Raw genomic sequence first — 17,025 nt, 5'->3', positions numbered from 1 at the left:
AGGACCTTTGATTACACCCTACATTCCATGGCCACTTCCATCACATGTTGTAAATTCTACAATGTGGATGTTTGATCTCTGTGTGTGGTTGACATTGATCTTACAGCACACATTAGTGTATTCATATTGTTTTACCACAACAATACACCTATATGTGGCAATGGCCTGCAAGACACGTCACTGACACACTCACAGTGTCATGCTTGTGGTTAGTGCATTGTGAAGACAAATTCTGATTCATATGAAATGTCACCAAGCAGCGAACGACAACAGAGTTATCCAGTCACTGCAACTGGCAGCCAGTGGACATGGATGAGCAAATTTTTCAGTGAGAAGTCGCATGAGGGTTTGTTGCAGGCAGGAGATGCAATGTGTGGACAAGAGGTGTTTGAGTGATACTCATTCCACATTAGGAGTGTCGACTGTTTAGTGTTTATGCAAATGCTAACTGGTCATGTCCATGTTGCATTCTCCTCACACATAGTTGAGATGCATATAGGTGTGGCAAACCACGAATCTGCCCTTGGGCAATGTGGCAAGGGGGTTCATAGGGATTTTGGCAACACCAATGCCTGAAAGTACGTTTGATCAGCCGGAGTGTATGTGATACTTCCACATGCTGCAAGTAGGCATAGTTGAAGTAGAGAGGAACTCAGCAATGAGGCACAGACCTCCATTCGTCTACTGCTAGGCCTTCCATTGTCACACATGTCAGTATGTATGTATGTATGGTCGCCCAATCCCCCAGTCTATGGCTTTATGCATGGCCTAATGTGGACCGGCATGATTACACAGAGTGTTGAATGTCAGTCAACTGTGCCTTTTACATTTCAGATGGCCCAGTCTCAATGTGTGGTGTATGCATGGCTGGCCCTAGTGTTTCTGTGTGCATTTGAATCCACATATGCATGTTCAGCAAGATAGGTAGGCCTCTGAATATTGTTGTCTGACTTTGTGCCGGTGAAGACGCAGCGGATGAGGAGGGTCGAATAGGAGGAGAAGGAGGCGGATGCGGCACAACGATCCACCAATGCAGCCCGGGGTGCTGTGCCTGGTGAGAATCCCATCGTTTTGCAGGCCATCACGAGCAGGCCTGCCGACTCGCAGATGATACAGTCAAATCTAAAATGGAGGGCATTCTGAGGTACATGGTGGAGGGTACCCCACTGGGTAGTCCGGATCCAGTGGACGTCTTTGAATTCCTTGATGCTGCTGAGTCTGAGGATGAGAGCAAGGAGACCCTGGGCCCAGCAGTGAGAAACCCTGCATCCATGATGTCTTCAGTGTCGGGAATATTGCCTTAGCCCATCATGGAGCCATCAGCAGAGGCTACGGTCAGTCGAAGGGTTGTAGACTGCCAGCCAATGACAGTGCACTCACTGCGACAGGCCTGGGCTTTGGCCTCCTGGCTTGGTAAGCCCCACACATGCGGTGGACGTGTGCCTGCCGAACACTCAGAGTGGGCAGAGAAGTTGCTTCATTTAAGTGTACAATTGGGCGAGGTCCTGCCGGAGATGGCCAGGGCATCCATTGCCTGGCAGAAAATGCCATCTCTGCAAATGCTGCTTACAATGCCGAACTCTCTGCATGATAAGTCGCTGGCCTTAAGGAACCACCAGCGGCAGGAGGTGGAAACCTTAAGGGAAACACTGCATGTGGAGATGTTGGCCTCAAGGAAATCCTAACATCAAGACATGGAATCCCAGAGTAAATGCCTGCAGGCAGAGATGTTGGCCTTAAGGGAGTCCCACTGTCAAGACATGGATTCCTTGAAGCAATATCTGCCTGATGAAATGTTTGCCACAGGGGACAACCTCCGCCAAGAGATGGATTCCTGGAAGACAGTATTTCAACATGCAGTTGGAAAGGTCATGGCTCACCATGCATGATGACTCTTTGGCCACTTGTGACATCCATCACCAGGACCCTGTAGCTATTGGGGCCCTCATGTATGCATCCTTCTCATGAGTGGCCATAGCCAATGAGGCCCTGGCTTTGGCATTTTTTTGATCAGAGTGCACCATCCCAGGATCCACCACAGTATGGGGGTTCTAGTTGAACCATGCAGGTGATGCCGTTGCCATGTCCCCAAACACTCCTATCCTTTTACCATCACCACCCCTTCTTCATGCACCCTGGTGTGAATGAGCCCGTGGTTTGAGCATGTATTTTTTTCTATTTGATCATTATAATTTGTTACCACCCTCTCCCCCTTCCAGGGTGGGCACTTTTTGGTACTTTATTGTTTTACCTTCATCCACAGTGGTCTGTATTCTTTATTTTTGTCTTCGTCCATTATGGACTGTATTATTTCTGGGCCCTCATGTCAGGGACATTTTGCTTTCGAGGGCAGTGAGTCAACTGCTCATGGGAGTGGGCACAATTTCGGACTGTGGGACTACATCTGCAACCATGCTCAGTGTAGTCAACTGACATGGTGTTGTGGACTGCTACAGCCTCCTACATATAGGTGTGCATTCCATTCTACATTTTATTTTTTAAATATGTTTATTAATTTTGAACATCAACCGAACTGGTTACATCATCAGTGCGTGGAATATGATTTGCACATGGAACCCCCTTTGCCCTCGCCCCACCCCCCCTCTCAAGACCACTGTTTATACTTCAGTTCTGCCTTCACCGGTCTTCGCTCTCGGGCTACCTGCGTCGTCAGAGGTGGCGTCTTTCTCTATTGTATTGAATAATGGCACCGTAAGAGCCACCCATTGGTGTAAGTCTTCGCTGATGTCTAGTTTTTGTTCTCTCAGTGCATTCTCCCATGCTCCTGTTTCCGCTGTCACCCATTTGCGCAGGTCTTCCCACCAGAGTGCCACACTTGGGCTTTTTGCATTTTTCCATCCCATAGCAATGCGTCTTTTTGCTGATATGTATATCAGGTCCTTGAGCTTGTTTAGGGGTTTGTTCTTTTTGCTTTTTTGTATTTGCCCAGAATACATGCCATCAGTGTTTGTACGTCTAGGTCGATGTCTGCCTCTGCTACATTTGCTGCTATCTGTGTCCAAAAGGACTGTATCGTCCGGCATTTCCAAAACATGTGGGGCATTCCCATTCTGGGTTCTTTGCATTCGGGGCATTTTTTAACTCCCGCTCCTTTAAACCTGGAGATCACTTCCGTTGTGAGGTATGCTCTGTTGATGATATAAAACTGTATGAGCTGTAGTCGGGCGTTCCTGGAGATCTTTTTATGATATTGGGTTATGGCTTCCCATTCCGTGTCCTCGAATTCTATGCTCAACTCCCCCTCCCATTTCATTTTGCATTTGAGTTCTTGTTTGGTTGTGTTGTCTAGTAATGTTTCATAGAGCCTCAATGTTTCATGTCCCCCTTCAGCTGCAGCCAGCATGTCCTCTATGACCTCATGTTCGGGGTCCGGGTTCTTGACCACCGGCCATCCGTCCGTGGGTCTCTTTACCACTGCTCTGTGAAGCAGGAACTGTCCTGGTGGTAGACCCATAGTTTCGTACAGTTCAGTGAACGTTATTATCCCCTGGTCATTTATTAGGTATCCTAGTGTGGCTATCCCCTAGGGCTCCTGTCCGTTTCTTACCTCTTTTTGCCCCCATGGTCTACTTGCCATGAATGCAGCGATGGGGATGTGGGGGGAGTACGGGTCGTGTAACTGCACTGTCTTGCAAGCTTGTTTCCAAATCTGAATCCCTAGCTTTGCTAAGTATGGGCCATTTTGTGTTGTGTTTGGTGGGAGGCAGAGTAGATCTCTAAGGAGCATCTGGGGGATGGCCGGTTGCAGGAGTCGGGTGTCCGTGGTGGTCTCATCTGACATCCATTTCACTACATGCATCAGTTGACTCGCCAAGTAGTACAGTTCTAGATTTGGGATTTTCAGGCCTCCCTTTTCGTAGGTTCTTTGTAGCACTTCTAATGCGACTCTATGTCTCCCTCCGTGCCAGAGGAATCGTCTACAGAGTTTTTCTAAGTCTCTAAAGAACTGGGGGGGGGGGGGATGTTGAACGGGACGTTGGTGAAGCAATATAGGAGCTGGGGCAGCGCCACCATTTTGAGGAATCCGGCCCTTCCTGCCACTGAGAGCGACAGTTTGCCCCAGAAGTCCATTGACCTCTCCAGATTTTCTCTGGCTTTTACCCTGTTCAGGGTGTGTTCAGTTTTGGGGTTACGGTGGATGGTGATTCCCAGGTATTTGAAGGAGGTGGTCCTCCACTGGAGGGCCATGGCGGGGAGGCTCTGTATTCGTTCAGGGCAGCTAAAGGGAAAAGGCACGATTTCTCTTTGTTAATTTGGATCCCCGTGTATATGTGAAACCAGTCCAGTGTCTCTAGTATGTATGGTAATATGTGTTCCGGGTAATTTAAGTATAGGAGTGTGTCGTCAGCGTACATTGATACTAAGTGGGCCACCCCGTCTATTACTATGCCCCCATCCCCGTATTCCTGTCATAGGTAGGCAGCCTCAGGTTTGGTGGCTATGATATATAACATGGGGGAAAGTGGGCATCCCTGTCGCGTGCCTCTGTGGAGTTGCCATTTATCAGAGTATGTTTTGTTCGTGCGGACTCTGGCAGTGGGGTTAGTATATATGAGAGTATATATGAGCTTGGTCCACTTCAAGAAGACTGGTCCAATCCCCATTCTTGTCATGGTGGCGTATAACCAGTCCCACCGGACCGAGTCAAAAGCTCTCATTTCTCGGGTCTGTTGTTAGTGCTGTAGATAACGTGGTGTAGTCTACGCAGATTCTACATAATGGAAATGCCCTGGGACATATCCTGTCTGGTCTTGGTGGATCAATAATGGGATTACTCTATGCAGTCTTCTCGCTATTAGTGCCGTCAGGATCTTATTATCTGAGTTCAACATGGATAAGGGCCTATATGAGCCGCACTCATCGGCGTCTTTGCCAGGTTTTAATAGGGGGATGATCTCTACCTCTCTAATGGTTTCTGGGAGGGTGCCCACTTCGTATGCCTCGTTAAACACTTGGGCTAGGAATGGCGCCAAAATGTCTTTGTACGCTTTGTAGAACTCTCCTGGGAGCCCGTCAGTGCCTGGGGTTTTCCAGGTCGGCAGGGATCTGATGGTTACCATCACTTCTTCAGGGGTGATGGGCTCGTCCAGGGCCTCCGCCACTTGTGTGTCTAATTTAGGGAGCTTGATGTCGTCGAGGACATCTTCAATATCGGTGTTTGTGGGCGATGGGGTGCTGGTGTAGAGGTCCTGATAGAACCTGGAAAACCCAGAGTTTATTTCAGTCTTAGTGTATGCCACTGAGCTGTCTGATTTGCGAATACGGCATATGGGTGTTCTGGGGGCTTTGCATTTGTACAACCAGGCTAATTGTTTCCCGGGTTTGTCACGAAGGGCATGGCTTCTTTCAATTGTGTTTCGTGTAGCTGATTTTCTCTAGATTATGCCAGTATGTAAGGCAGGCCAGCTTGAGCTCTACCTCCTTTTGTAAATGTTCCGGGCTAGTGTTGGCCTTCGCTTCTAGTTTCCTTAGCTTGTTCTCGGTATGTTCTAGTGAGGCCACTATGGACCTCTGGGCTCCCCCCACTGCTGCAATCATTTCTCCCTTCATGACCACTTTGCATGTCTCCCATATTGTGCCAAAGTATTGTAAGCTGTTTTCGTTGACTTGCCAAAAATCTTGCATGCTTTTCCTTATTTGGTCACAGAAAGCTGCGTCTAGCAGGGCCTCGCTTCTGAGCCTCCATGTGGGTATGGGGGGTCTAGGTGCGAACACTGTCCAGGTGACCACCAGTGGGGAATGGTCAGATATCACTCTAGGTAGGTATTGTGCGTCCCCAAACACGGCTTGTTGCTCTTCACTGACAAATATGTAATCTAGCCTGGTGTAGACTGCATGCGGGGGGGAGTAAAAGGAGTATTCTCGTTGTTCTGGTTGGTGTTCCCTCCATATATCTTTGAGCTTGAAGTGTTGTGTCAGTGCAGTTAATATTTTGGCAGGCAGGGATGGGCGGGTATGTTTATCGTCTGATCTGTCTTTGCAAGGGTCTAGGGTGCAATTGTGATCTTCCCCCCACATAAGGGTGCTATCTCTGTAAGGGCTAAGTCTGCTATGTAGTGAGTGGAAGAAAGTTGTGGCATCGTTGTTAGGAGCATAAGTGCTAATTAGACAGACCTCCTTCCCTCTATGGTGCTGTGTACCCCGGCCATCCTGCCTTCATTGTCTGTTTTAGTGCTTATTATTTTGGGGGGGATGGTTGGATTGATCCAGATTAGGACCCCTCTGGCATAGGAGGAGTAGGTGGAGCCTATTAATGTTCCTCTCTAGGACTTGGCTACCGCTACAAGCTTGCGTGCGTCCAGATGAGCCTCTTGTAGCAGGGCGATTCCAACCTTGTTCTGTTTTATGTACGTGTGGATTCGGCTTTGTTTGACGAAGCTGTTCATTCCCCTGACATTCCATGTCATAATTCTGATCTTGTCAGCCATGATTATTGAGTGTCCAAGTGTTTGTGAGGGTGGCATCTCTGGCGGCTTCTGTTCCGGTTTTGGCGGTTGATACAGTTTTAGGTGGTCTTGTCTTTTCTTGGTGTGGTTCCCCTATACTAATACCAACTCCCGCATTCCCTCCCCTCTTAAACCTCAAACTTCCCTGTAACAACAACTGTCCAGCGGGGTTCCCCCCGTTATGACTACACCATTTCCGCTCCATTTGACCGTGTGCGGGTCTCATGGTGCCCTACGGGCGGGTTAAATATACCCAAAAAAAAGAAAACTTCTGGGGGCAGAAGGAATCTGCTTAGACTGTTCTCCGATGGAAGCAGTCCAACTCCGGTACGGCTCCTGTGGTAAATCGATTTCACGGTGCTTAGGTAGGTGTTTGATCGTTTTTTGTGTGTCCTGTTTGAGAGCTGGTCTTTTCTTACGGCTGCTCCTCTTGTGGTTCAGCGTGGTTTGCGCCCTTTTACTTCAAGGTCCTGCATCTCTTCACCGTCCATCCATTCTCTAGCTTCAGCCGGCGTTTCGAACAGAATGGCTTTGTTGTTGTATAGCACTTTCAATCTTGCTGGATATAAGAGCATATAACGTAGGCCTACTTTTTTCAATTTCGCTTTTGTGCTCTCTTCATTTGGACCTGAAATGTGTAATCGGGATATATAGCTATCTTCTCAGAGCCCCTTTGGATTTGGCCTTCCCATCTTGAAAATGCTAGGATTGTCTCTCTGTCCTTATAATTGAGCACTTTAGCCGGGGGCAGCTTTTTGGTGAGAGATCGATGAGCTCTTTCGATGGTGAAGCGCTGTGAGAGTTTCTCAGCTCCTATCTCCTGTATCAGGAGGTTCTCCACGTAGTTTGTGGGGTCGGTTCCCTCAGTGCCCTCTGGCAGGCCTAAAATTCTGATATTGTTAGGACGTGCCCGCCCCTCGGCTTCTTCAGCCCTGTCTTCCAGGTGTTTTACTTTTTGCACTAGCACATCCACATCTTTCAGGCGCTGCGTTTTGGTCTCAGTGTTTTCTCGGACTTCGGTCTCAAGCGCTTCGGTCCTGCCAGCGATAGTGCAGACATCTTGTCGCAGTAGGCCCAGATCTATGGCTACTGCATCAATTTTGCTCTCCATTGTCGTTTGACGCGTCTTAATGGCTTCGAGGATCTGTGAGTTGCCTGGTTCTGCCACCCCGTCTAAGGATCCGGGCGTTGTTGTTGCGGTGCCTTGGATGCTGGCTTCTGGTTTTGGTGGTCCAACCTGCCACATATGTCTCCATGGTGGTCTGTTTTTGTTTGGATCTCGCCCCCTTCAATGACATTTCACTAAGGGCTGGGGGGTAGGTTAATTCTCGGACGGGGTGTTGTTCCCCCTTCAGAAGCCACACGGCCAAGTGGAAGCGTGGTTATTGTGCACGGGTTGCTGGTGCCTTTTCAGTGGGGACGCCACTCTGTGGGTCACCACGATTCCGTGGCGCTGGGCATTCTCACAAATGCTCTCTCTGCAGTGAGTTTGCCCTTTCTGTGATCTGCAGCGCTTTCGTGGGCCGCTCGTTCCTGCATGGTTTCCTTCCTTTTTTTTCCCCCCTTCTCTCCGCCCCTCTATAGTGCGGTAGCAGGGCAGAGGGCCCTACCTGCGTCCAGGCTCCGTGCTTTGTTGGAGTGCTTCTTAGTGCACGCACGCACTCTAGGGTGTCCGTGGTGCATTTATCTGTTGTGTGGGGCTACCCCCTCCTCCTCTCAAGCTGGGCCCGGTCTGTGTTGAGCTCCCCACTCACGTAGTGCTGCGAGACAGGCCTTGTCAGCCTGGCACCAATGTTTGCTTCGCTTGTTCTGTTAAAGCCTCCCAGGCCTCCCAGCCCATGGCTGCAGTATCTGTATGCACCTAGGGCGCATGCAATGCTCTGCCTCAGGTTTGGCGCCATCCCGTGTCGCGGTGTCCACCCCCCCTATGAGAGCGAGACCCAGCGGGGGGAAGGCCGCCCAGTTCTCGGGGTGCAAAGGTGCGGCAGTCCAGTTTGGGCCTTCCCTCCCCCTTCTCCCATCATCTTGTGCGGCTCTCTCTGCCTGTGGCACCATCCTCTTCCTCCGAGCCCTCACTCCACGCTCCACTGCAGGTCTCTCGGCTTCCAGGGTCCCCTGCATCAGCGTTGTTGCAGCAGCTCCTCCAGGGGCGGTGTTTGCTCTCCCCTCGGCTGCTCCGATGTTTCCCCGCTGTCTCAATGGCCTTTGTTTAGTGGTGCCTCTGATCCTCCCGCAGCATGCGCAGCCTCCCCGGAGGGCAGCCGCTCTGCGACACTCCAAGGGCACAGGGCAGCCGGAGCCTAAAGGCTCGCCTTCCGATGCTTCCCCCTCACAGCAGTCTTTGCTTTTCTCCTTGCTTCCCTGCTGTGCGCGGGGTCCTCCGCTCCGCTCCTAGGATCTTCCGGGCTGGTTTTGGCTTGGGTCGGTAGTCTGGGTCAGCAGGCACTGCTCCATTCAAGTTCACCGTCCGTAAGCCACCATTTTCTGCTCAGCTCCAAGGCGCCGCGGTTCACTGTGTTCCGTGCTGGTTAGGGCTCGCTGGTTTACAAAAAACAGGACAGAGCCACTGGAGATCCTCTGCAGTAGTTACAGAAACTCTTGAACGCTTCAGACGCCTTTAAAATGCTTTTTAGCAGCTTATATTGGACACATCGAGCGGAGCTTGCCGAGAGTGCGACTTTCCTACATGGCGGTTAGCCACGCCCCCTGCATTCCATTCTACATTGATGTGTATTTGTGCAGTCTGTCAGACCGATTCCTTTAGCAGGTCCAAACATATCTCCAATGTTATTTCAGATATGTTGCCTAATCCAGTGCCCACACTCCCTGAGAGACCCCATTCCATCTGCTGAACACTGGCCCTCCTAGCACCAATGCAGAGGCCCAGTGTTAGATGGAGGTGGCAAGGGATTCACAGCACCACAGCTGTACCACCAGGTAAGGGTGTGCACTGTCATAGATGTGCATGATTGGTGACATATGCATCCCAATTGTGGCATGATGTGTCACTCTTAGGGTTTTCATGGATGATGTGATTTGGTGATGATTGGGTGATTGGGTGACAGTCACTGTCAATTAAGCTGTGAGTTGTCCTAGATAATTGTGTGTGTGCATGCCTCCTTGATCAGCTATGCATGGACTTTGCATTAATGGTTGCACATCCATGACTTGCTGTCTGGAGTCAGTCTCCTAAGGATGTTCCTGTGCACATGTTTTTGGTAAGGGATGATGCAGTACCTTAATCTTTCATGTGGCAATACATTTGCACTTGTCATGTCAGCCGTGCATGCTGTCTCCTAACGTTTGTCATGTACAGTAGCCACACAGACTGGTCTATTGGGAACGCTGGTAATTTCACATTAGGCCTCTGCACGATGGGCCTCTTTTTTGTAGTTTTTCCAAATTGTTTCATGGGAATAGGGTTGGCCTTGTAGTAGAAGTGTGAGATGGGGTCACTTTGGGTATCATTTCCATTGCCTCTTTTGGTTCCCAGTCTACCAATGTCCATGTTGCATGGGCATGCAAAGCACCTGTCACAATCCACATGGATGGATGTTCCATTTGACAAGTATGCATGTGGGTGATGTGTGTAGTATTCAGTGCATTGCTAGTGAGGGGCGGGTGTCGGGGGCCAGAATGTCCTTCTCAGACAATACAGAATAAAGGAGGAATACCCTGCCGTCCCCCTTAGAGCACCAGCGCGTAGGAGGTACAATGGAGGGACACCACTAAACCAAACCCCACTAACAATCTCATCCCTCTGTTCACACTTCTCCAATTCTAAAACACAACACAACCATACCTATTCTGCACAACAAACTGCACACACTTCACTACACCACAGCAATGAAACAAACCACACATAGTTCCGCACAACAGCACATCACAGCTATCTACCGAACATATCACACCCACACTCAGCGGATGGTGTAAACTGAAGTGAAGCTCCCAACAGCATGTCACAGCTCTCCTGAGCCTTTTCCCGCTAAATCCTACTAACTTACCCTACCATCTTGCTTTTCAGATCTGCCAGAGCGCCAGGGGAACACTCCGGTGGTAACAGTGCACGGTATAAATATCCTTTAACATAACATAACATGAAATATGTCATGTGTAATTTTGTTGATGTGTTCCCATTGATATGATCAAGGGAGTTTGATTGAGAGGGGTATGGTATGGGAGGGGTCAGGAATGAAACTCAGACACATGTTCATGGTTGTGGTTAAAGACTTTTATTGAAAATAAAATGGTTGGGAAAAGGCCTCTTTGACCATGCTCTAAGAGAAATTTCCCTACCTAAACCAAAACTAATGATCTGTCTGTGTCAGGATGTCAAAACCAATAATGTCCTGTGTCCAAAGTTCTATTCTGACCCTTACACTAAAATTGAACTCTAAGGTAAAATGGAAAATGTCTTTAACCATGGGAGGTTCAGAAAAGTGAGAGAGTAGAAGGCATTAATTGATTTTGCCAGTAAACAGCCAGCCATAGAAGCCGATTTAGTCACTCCGGCAGATCTAGAACATGCAACCAGTCACCTGTGTACACAGAGATAACGAGATCTAGCCACGTGTACCGGTGTACATTAATATCAGAGGGGACTCCCGGCTAGTGTCATCGGCCATTATCCATGGACTTCCGGAAGAGGTTATTATAGGAAGAGACATTCTAGAATTTTCCACCCTTCTTCAAGAACCTCCTTTTACACCCAGAGAATTTACATCACAAGATCAGTGACAATCTGATTTTTTATTCCCAAATGGGTATGGACATAAACAGACCCTTATAGAGACATTATTTGTATCAAAACTCCTCGACCCCAGTTCATGTGATACTCATAGGGGACTAAGGTCAACATCCAGCCCCCACCAGCACAGCCGAAAGGAAACTCCATAGATATCTGAGTGTCCCTGGATAAAATGTCCACTTGTCCTCTCCAGAGCCCTCAAACTAGAGGACCTTGGAGAAGAACAAACCTATCTACCTCGCATAGGGGAAGGGTATGTGAGAAACCAAAGGGTATCTCACCTGCTAGTCCTCTGTGACTTGTCACCCAGGTAGCCAGGAGACGGCCATCACTTTTGGATCCAGTTCCTGGTGGTGGACCAGTGCGGCAGGATCACCTGGGTGACGGGGTTTCAGGGACCGGGGGTGAGTCAGCCGATGATGGTGCAACACGGTATTCTTGCTATTTTGTTCACCTTACCCATCCTATTTTTTAGGATTCCCTGAGGTCCCAACTACCCCCCCTTTTTACACAAACAATGGGCCGAGGAAGAGGATGACTGAGAGTAACAAGACTAACTCTTATACATCATAGTGGACATGTCCCGCTAATCGGGTCAGGCAAAGTCAGGCACTTGACTTTAAGTGCATATACCTGATACCAATTAGCTCTCCTCACATGGATAAAAGGCAGAACCTAGAGGAGCACTCTGTGCAAGGTGGAACACGAGTACGAGAAGAACTTCCGGGGGTGAAGGCAAGCCTACTGGAGCAGAGAGAAAGACTGAGGGACGAGAGCAATGGGTCGGAAACCCCAGGAGATCGCTACCGGAGGTTGTTGCCTCCAACAGGCCGTGAAAGACACGTGGAGAAGGCCAGATCCCAAATCAGAAGGCTGCATTGTGTTCCAAGGATGCCAGCGACCCTCCCAGGGAACGGCAGAGTTGGGGAGGCGATGCCAAGCCTGTGTTACTAACCTTGACTCGTGAATTGAAAATCGAAAAACTAAGAAAGAAACGCACACAGTTGGTGAGTTGGCAAGCGACCTTAGATACTGGTGTGTGTTAAAGAAAGATTGAACATTTTATCTCAAGTGAAGGGTGCATGCGTGTGGATTAAATGCAAAGAAAGGCAGACATGTGAATGAACTTTGAAATAAGGACAGTTGTGAAATCAGCGATACTGAGTAACGGAGTGGTCCGTCCAAAGGAAGTAGTCCACTCGAATGTTTCTGTGAAAGGTGCATTGTTTGTAACGATCAAGCGAATGAAGTGCAAAAGTGATGTAAGCGAAATGTAACACCAAGAGACGGGAGAGTGAAAAGTTGAACATCAAACTTTGATTCAAAGTGGTCCTGCGGAGGTTTGTAAAGAAAGTCTCGCACATTCGAAAGTCTTTGAAATCCGAGAAGGTCTGAGCCCGATTGAGGGAGACCCGAAGTGTAATAAGCTTGGGGAAGGGAGCCCCCAGGAAATATTGTTGAACTTTGCTGTGAAAGGTCTGAGCCCAACAGAGGGTGACCCAAGTGAACTTTGAGAGAGGTCAGAGCCCGACAGAGTGGACCCACCTAAACGTTGCTTTGAAGAGGTCTGAGCCCGACAGAGGGGAACCGGTGTTAGGACAGATTTTCTATACAATGGCCTGGTGGACAGATGTATAGAAGGCCAACCTATATTGTGACATGGGCAACTCTGGGAATCTGTAGCCAAACTAGTTCAGGTAGCAGTGACAGGCGGTCTAGGCTAAGATCTTCAGAGGTGGTGAGCTTGTAAGGGTTCTACAATGAGGTCACACAATGGGAATCAGACATTACACTTAGACTGGATGTATAAAGTTATTATTTATTGGCCAAAACACACTATGGAAAATGACTACGAGCAAGTAGAATTATCACACAAGACTATTAAACTAAATAAATATATACATTCACTTTGTTATAGGGCATAACACATATAAGAAACTCCTGCAAAGAAAGGGTTAGTGTACTTAAGGTCCACAGAGAAGACCTCTAACTAAAAGTGTCCAGCCCTAGGTTGTCTGGGGCCTTTTGCCCAATAGTTCAGCTAAAGGTTCCACAGAGGTTATGAAGCAGGAAAAAATACAGGTAGGGTCTCTGGGGTTTGGTGAAGGATAGGGTATAAGTAGAACTACCAAAAGTAGCCCCAACTTTCAGAGGTCTTGCGCAAGCAAGCAATGGCAAAGCCAAAAGTGTTAGAATTAAGGTTTATTATAAGCCCACTGACTTATAATGGGAATATAGGGGTAGGTTAGAAGCTCTGCACATTACCCACATACTCAGATTCTTCCCCAGACGTGTCAGGACAAAGGAAGATGGCGCAAGGTTGCTTTTCCCACCCAAAGTCGCAGTCCTTGATTTCAAAGGGTTGCAGGTCCGAGCTGATGTCCGGTTGGTGTCTTTCACTGTTGCAAGGACTCTCAATGGAACAATGCAGCAAAACTCGATGCAGAACACTTCTCAGAACTACACTCGGGTTAGGTAAGTGATTTCGGATGGTGGTCACTGCAGCATGGTGACGCAAAGGGACTCAGCAGCTGCGGTTGGACTTTCCTTCCTATCTTGGGTCCCCTCGATGCTAGGACACTGACATTTTGCACAGGTTAGCCTCGAAGGGCCTGCTGAGGATCCCCCAATGTTTCAAGCCAAAACTTGGAACAGTGACGAAGGGAGCACGGTAGCCCAAAATCACAGCTGGTCAGCCACAGTACGTTTCCAGGGCACCTCCAAAAGGCTTCCTTTGGCAGGGCACTGAGCAGATGTCCGGGATAGATGGTCCATCCACTCCAAGAGTCGCAGCTTCTTTGCAGGACTGGTAAAGATCACGAGCAAGACAGGGCTCCTCCAGGACAGCAGCAGAAGTTGGTTGCCAGGCCTCCTTCAGTCAGGTCTCAGGTTTCTTTGCAGGTCTAACAGCTAGACAGGATACTGGGCTCCTTCAGGTTTCTCCAGGATCTCTGAAGAATGGGTGCAGGGGTCCTCTTCTTATCCTAAAAGCTAGGTAAGAGCTGAAACTCCCACTGGCCAACAGCAGGACTAGGCCCACCCCCCACACACACACCAGCAGTGGTCCAATCAGGACCACTGGCGGGAGCATTCATGCATACCACTCAGATGCACAGAAAACAGTTTGTGGATTGGGACCAGACAGTCCCAGCCCACATCCTGCCAGCAAACACACACAGCCCTCCAGTAGCCTGCCAAAAGCTTCTGCTTTCCCAGGCACTGGAAGTCCGTATAAGGATTTTCCTGGCCTCTCAGGCCAAGAAGAAGGCTAAAGAACAAGTTGGCAAAAGGACAAGCGAAACATCTTGTGGCACGGTCATGTTTGACCAGTAGCCACAGTTAGTAGCAAAACGTGGCAAACGCGGTCAAGCTAAAACCTAAATTCCCCAAAAGTGGGAAAAAGTCACTGCTGCACACCTAGAGTAACCAAACATCCTCTGAGTGTTAGTCTAGGGCAAAAGAAAATGCACCCCATTGTACTGTAGTGTAAGCTGCTGTGCACAATGATAAAAAGTTACCACAAGTAATACAAAAGTAAACAAAAGTAGTAACACAGTAACACGACTAAGGGAAACAATGTTTTCCAGTATTGACAGCCTGAAGGACATGTCAGTTTCCCCATGACATATGAGCAAAGGACAGTGGGCCTCATTCCGAGGTTGGAGGTTACCCCCATACCGCATACCGGGTCCGGGTTCCCTGAATGGGGAAATACCGGGCCATTCCAACCTTGGAGGACCCGGTATTTCCCCATTCAGGGAACCCATCCCCATTCCCATTCGAGCCCCCATAGGGCTCAATGGGAATGGGGAGGGAGCTAACAACGGGCCCGTTAAAAACGGGCCCGTTGTTAGCTCCCTGGTCTGCTAGCGGGACCCGCTAAGGGCGCCTGGTTTTACCAGGCGCCCTTTGCAGGTCCCGCGAGCAGACTCGTAATAGGGCGGTAAAGGGTTAACGGCGCCGGTACCATTACCGGTGCCGTTAACCCCTTACCGCCCAGCTTGGAATGAGGCCCAGTGTAGTGAAGCCTAAGGCTTCACTGCACTGCAAAAAATACAGGTCAGATTCAAAAATAAAAGCAAAAGGTTTAGGGGTTCCATAAAGATGGAAGGAAAGGTACAGTAAAGAGAGGTATTTCCTAACACACCTCTCCTCCCCCCAGACTAAGGGACAGGGGGAACTAATCCACTCCTGGATGGGTCCTGTGTTCCAGTCCGTTATTCCTGTTGGACAGCCCATCAAAATTATGTCCAATAGTGAAGTTCAAGGCCTGCAGACTCATGAACAACCTGGATCACTTTGGATTCTTTCCCTTAACATCCATCAACCACTTCTAAGGCTTAGGTGAGCATACACAGTGAAGTGAGTCCCATGGAGGTATGACCTCAACTTCCTAAGGCACCATACAATGGAAAAACAACTCTTCTCCACCTGGGGCCAACTGAGTTCTCTACTCCTAAACTGGTAGCTGACTATACATATAGGATGTTCCTCACCTTTGTCATTAGGCTGTGGACGTTTTCTAACTATCCCAGTGTCATAGGCATCTGTCTGCACTAAGAAAGGTCTCTTCCAGCCAGGTGCCTGTAAACCAGGGGGCTGACCTGGGGATTCTTTCAGGCCAGTGAAGGCCTTCTCACACTCAGGGAGTCCATAAGAACTCTTTAGGTCCCCTATGAGTAGTGAGGGCAGTCAGAGGAACAGCTATATTACTATAGGCTGCCACTTTGCTCCTGTGTTTCCTAGTGATGGCCAGGAAAGTCCTCACTTGGGCTTGGGTAGTGGGGGTTGCCCAGTTCTGTACATGAAGTACTTCACTGACAAGAGGTTGTATCTTGTCCCAACATACACTAACTTCATACTTGAGGAAGGCCAATAGCTCCTGTTCAGTTTGTCACTTGGTTGTCTCCCTGAACAAGTTGGCCTGATGAAGGTCCTGATACCCAGTCACTTGAGTTATCCCCAGTTCCATCCGAGTGGGGGTTGAACCTGCCATGTCATTCAGACATGTATTGCTGAGATGCATTGTCCCATTCAGAACAGGGGCTAAGCTCATTTGACAGGTGTCAGTTGCAGCCACCATTCCAGAAGTCCATACTGTAAGGAACTCATGGTGGCAACAGTAAAGATAGACACAAGTGATCACAGTTCAAGGGTGTTTACTAAACTGTATGCAGTTTGGAAGAACGTCTAATCTAAACCTAAATCTAAGATGGGAGCAAGCGTCAACCATCAAATGAAAGATAAGGCAGCCCCAGTGTCGTTGTGTCAAATAATAAAAGGGCCTATACTAAGAAAAACCTATTGCCAATCCTAACAACTAATACAAAAAGGGTGCGGGATAGTTTTCAAGAAAAGAAAGAAGTGTTCACAAATAATATGTCAGGATGCAGTATCCTGGGTCTCCCTTTCCCACATTTTGAGCACGGGGTAAGGCGAGATCTTGGAGCACAGTACACTCTCGAGGTTCCCTAGCACAAGACGACAGTTCTGTTTCAGCTATCAGATTCTTAGATGGCCAAGTCTCCTTTACCAAAAGTCTCTTGCCTTCGAGGGCCTGATGTTTACGACAAACAAATACAAAGCTAATTTCCACGTATACTTCGGGTGATGGATTCACCCCTGGGTCCTCCTCTTCCGGGCCCTTATCCTTCACAAATCATATTCCACAAATCAAATAACAGTTCCTTTTCTCAATGAACTTTGGGTGAGGGCTTCAGACCTCTGTAGACTGTTAGCCTCCCACTACCGGATTCACTGTGGCTTTCAACAAATCTTCCTCTGTAACCCTCACAAATCTTAATGTCTTTT

The sequence above is a fragment of the Ambystoma mexicanum genome, chromosome 11 (genome assembly GCF_040938575.1).
Source record: "Ambystoma mexicanum isolate Mex_15411 chromosome 11, UKY_AmexF1_1, whole genome shotgun sequence".
In the NCBI taxonomy this organism is placed as follows: domain Eukaryota; kingdom Metazoa; phylum Chordata; class Amphibia; order Caudata; family Ambystomatidae; genus Ambystoma; species Ambystoma mexicanum.
This window is presented reverse-complemented; position numbering follows the sequence as displayed.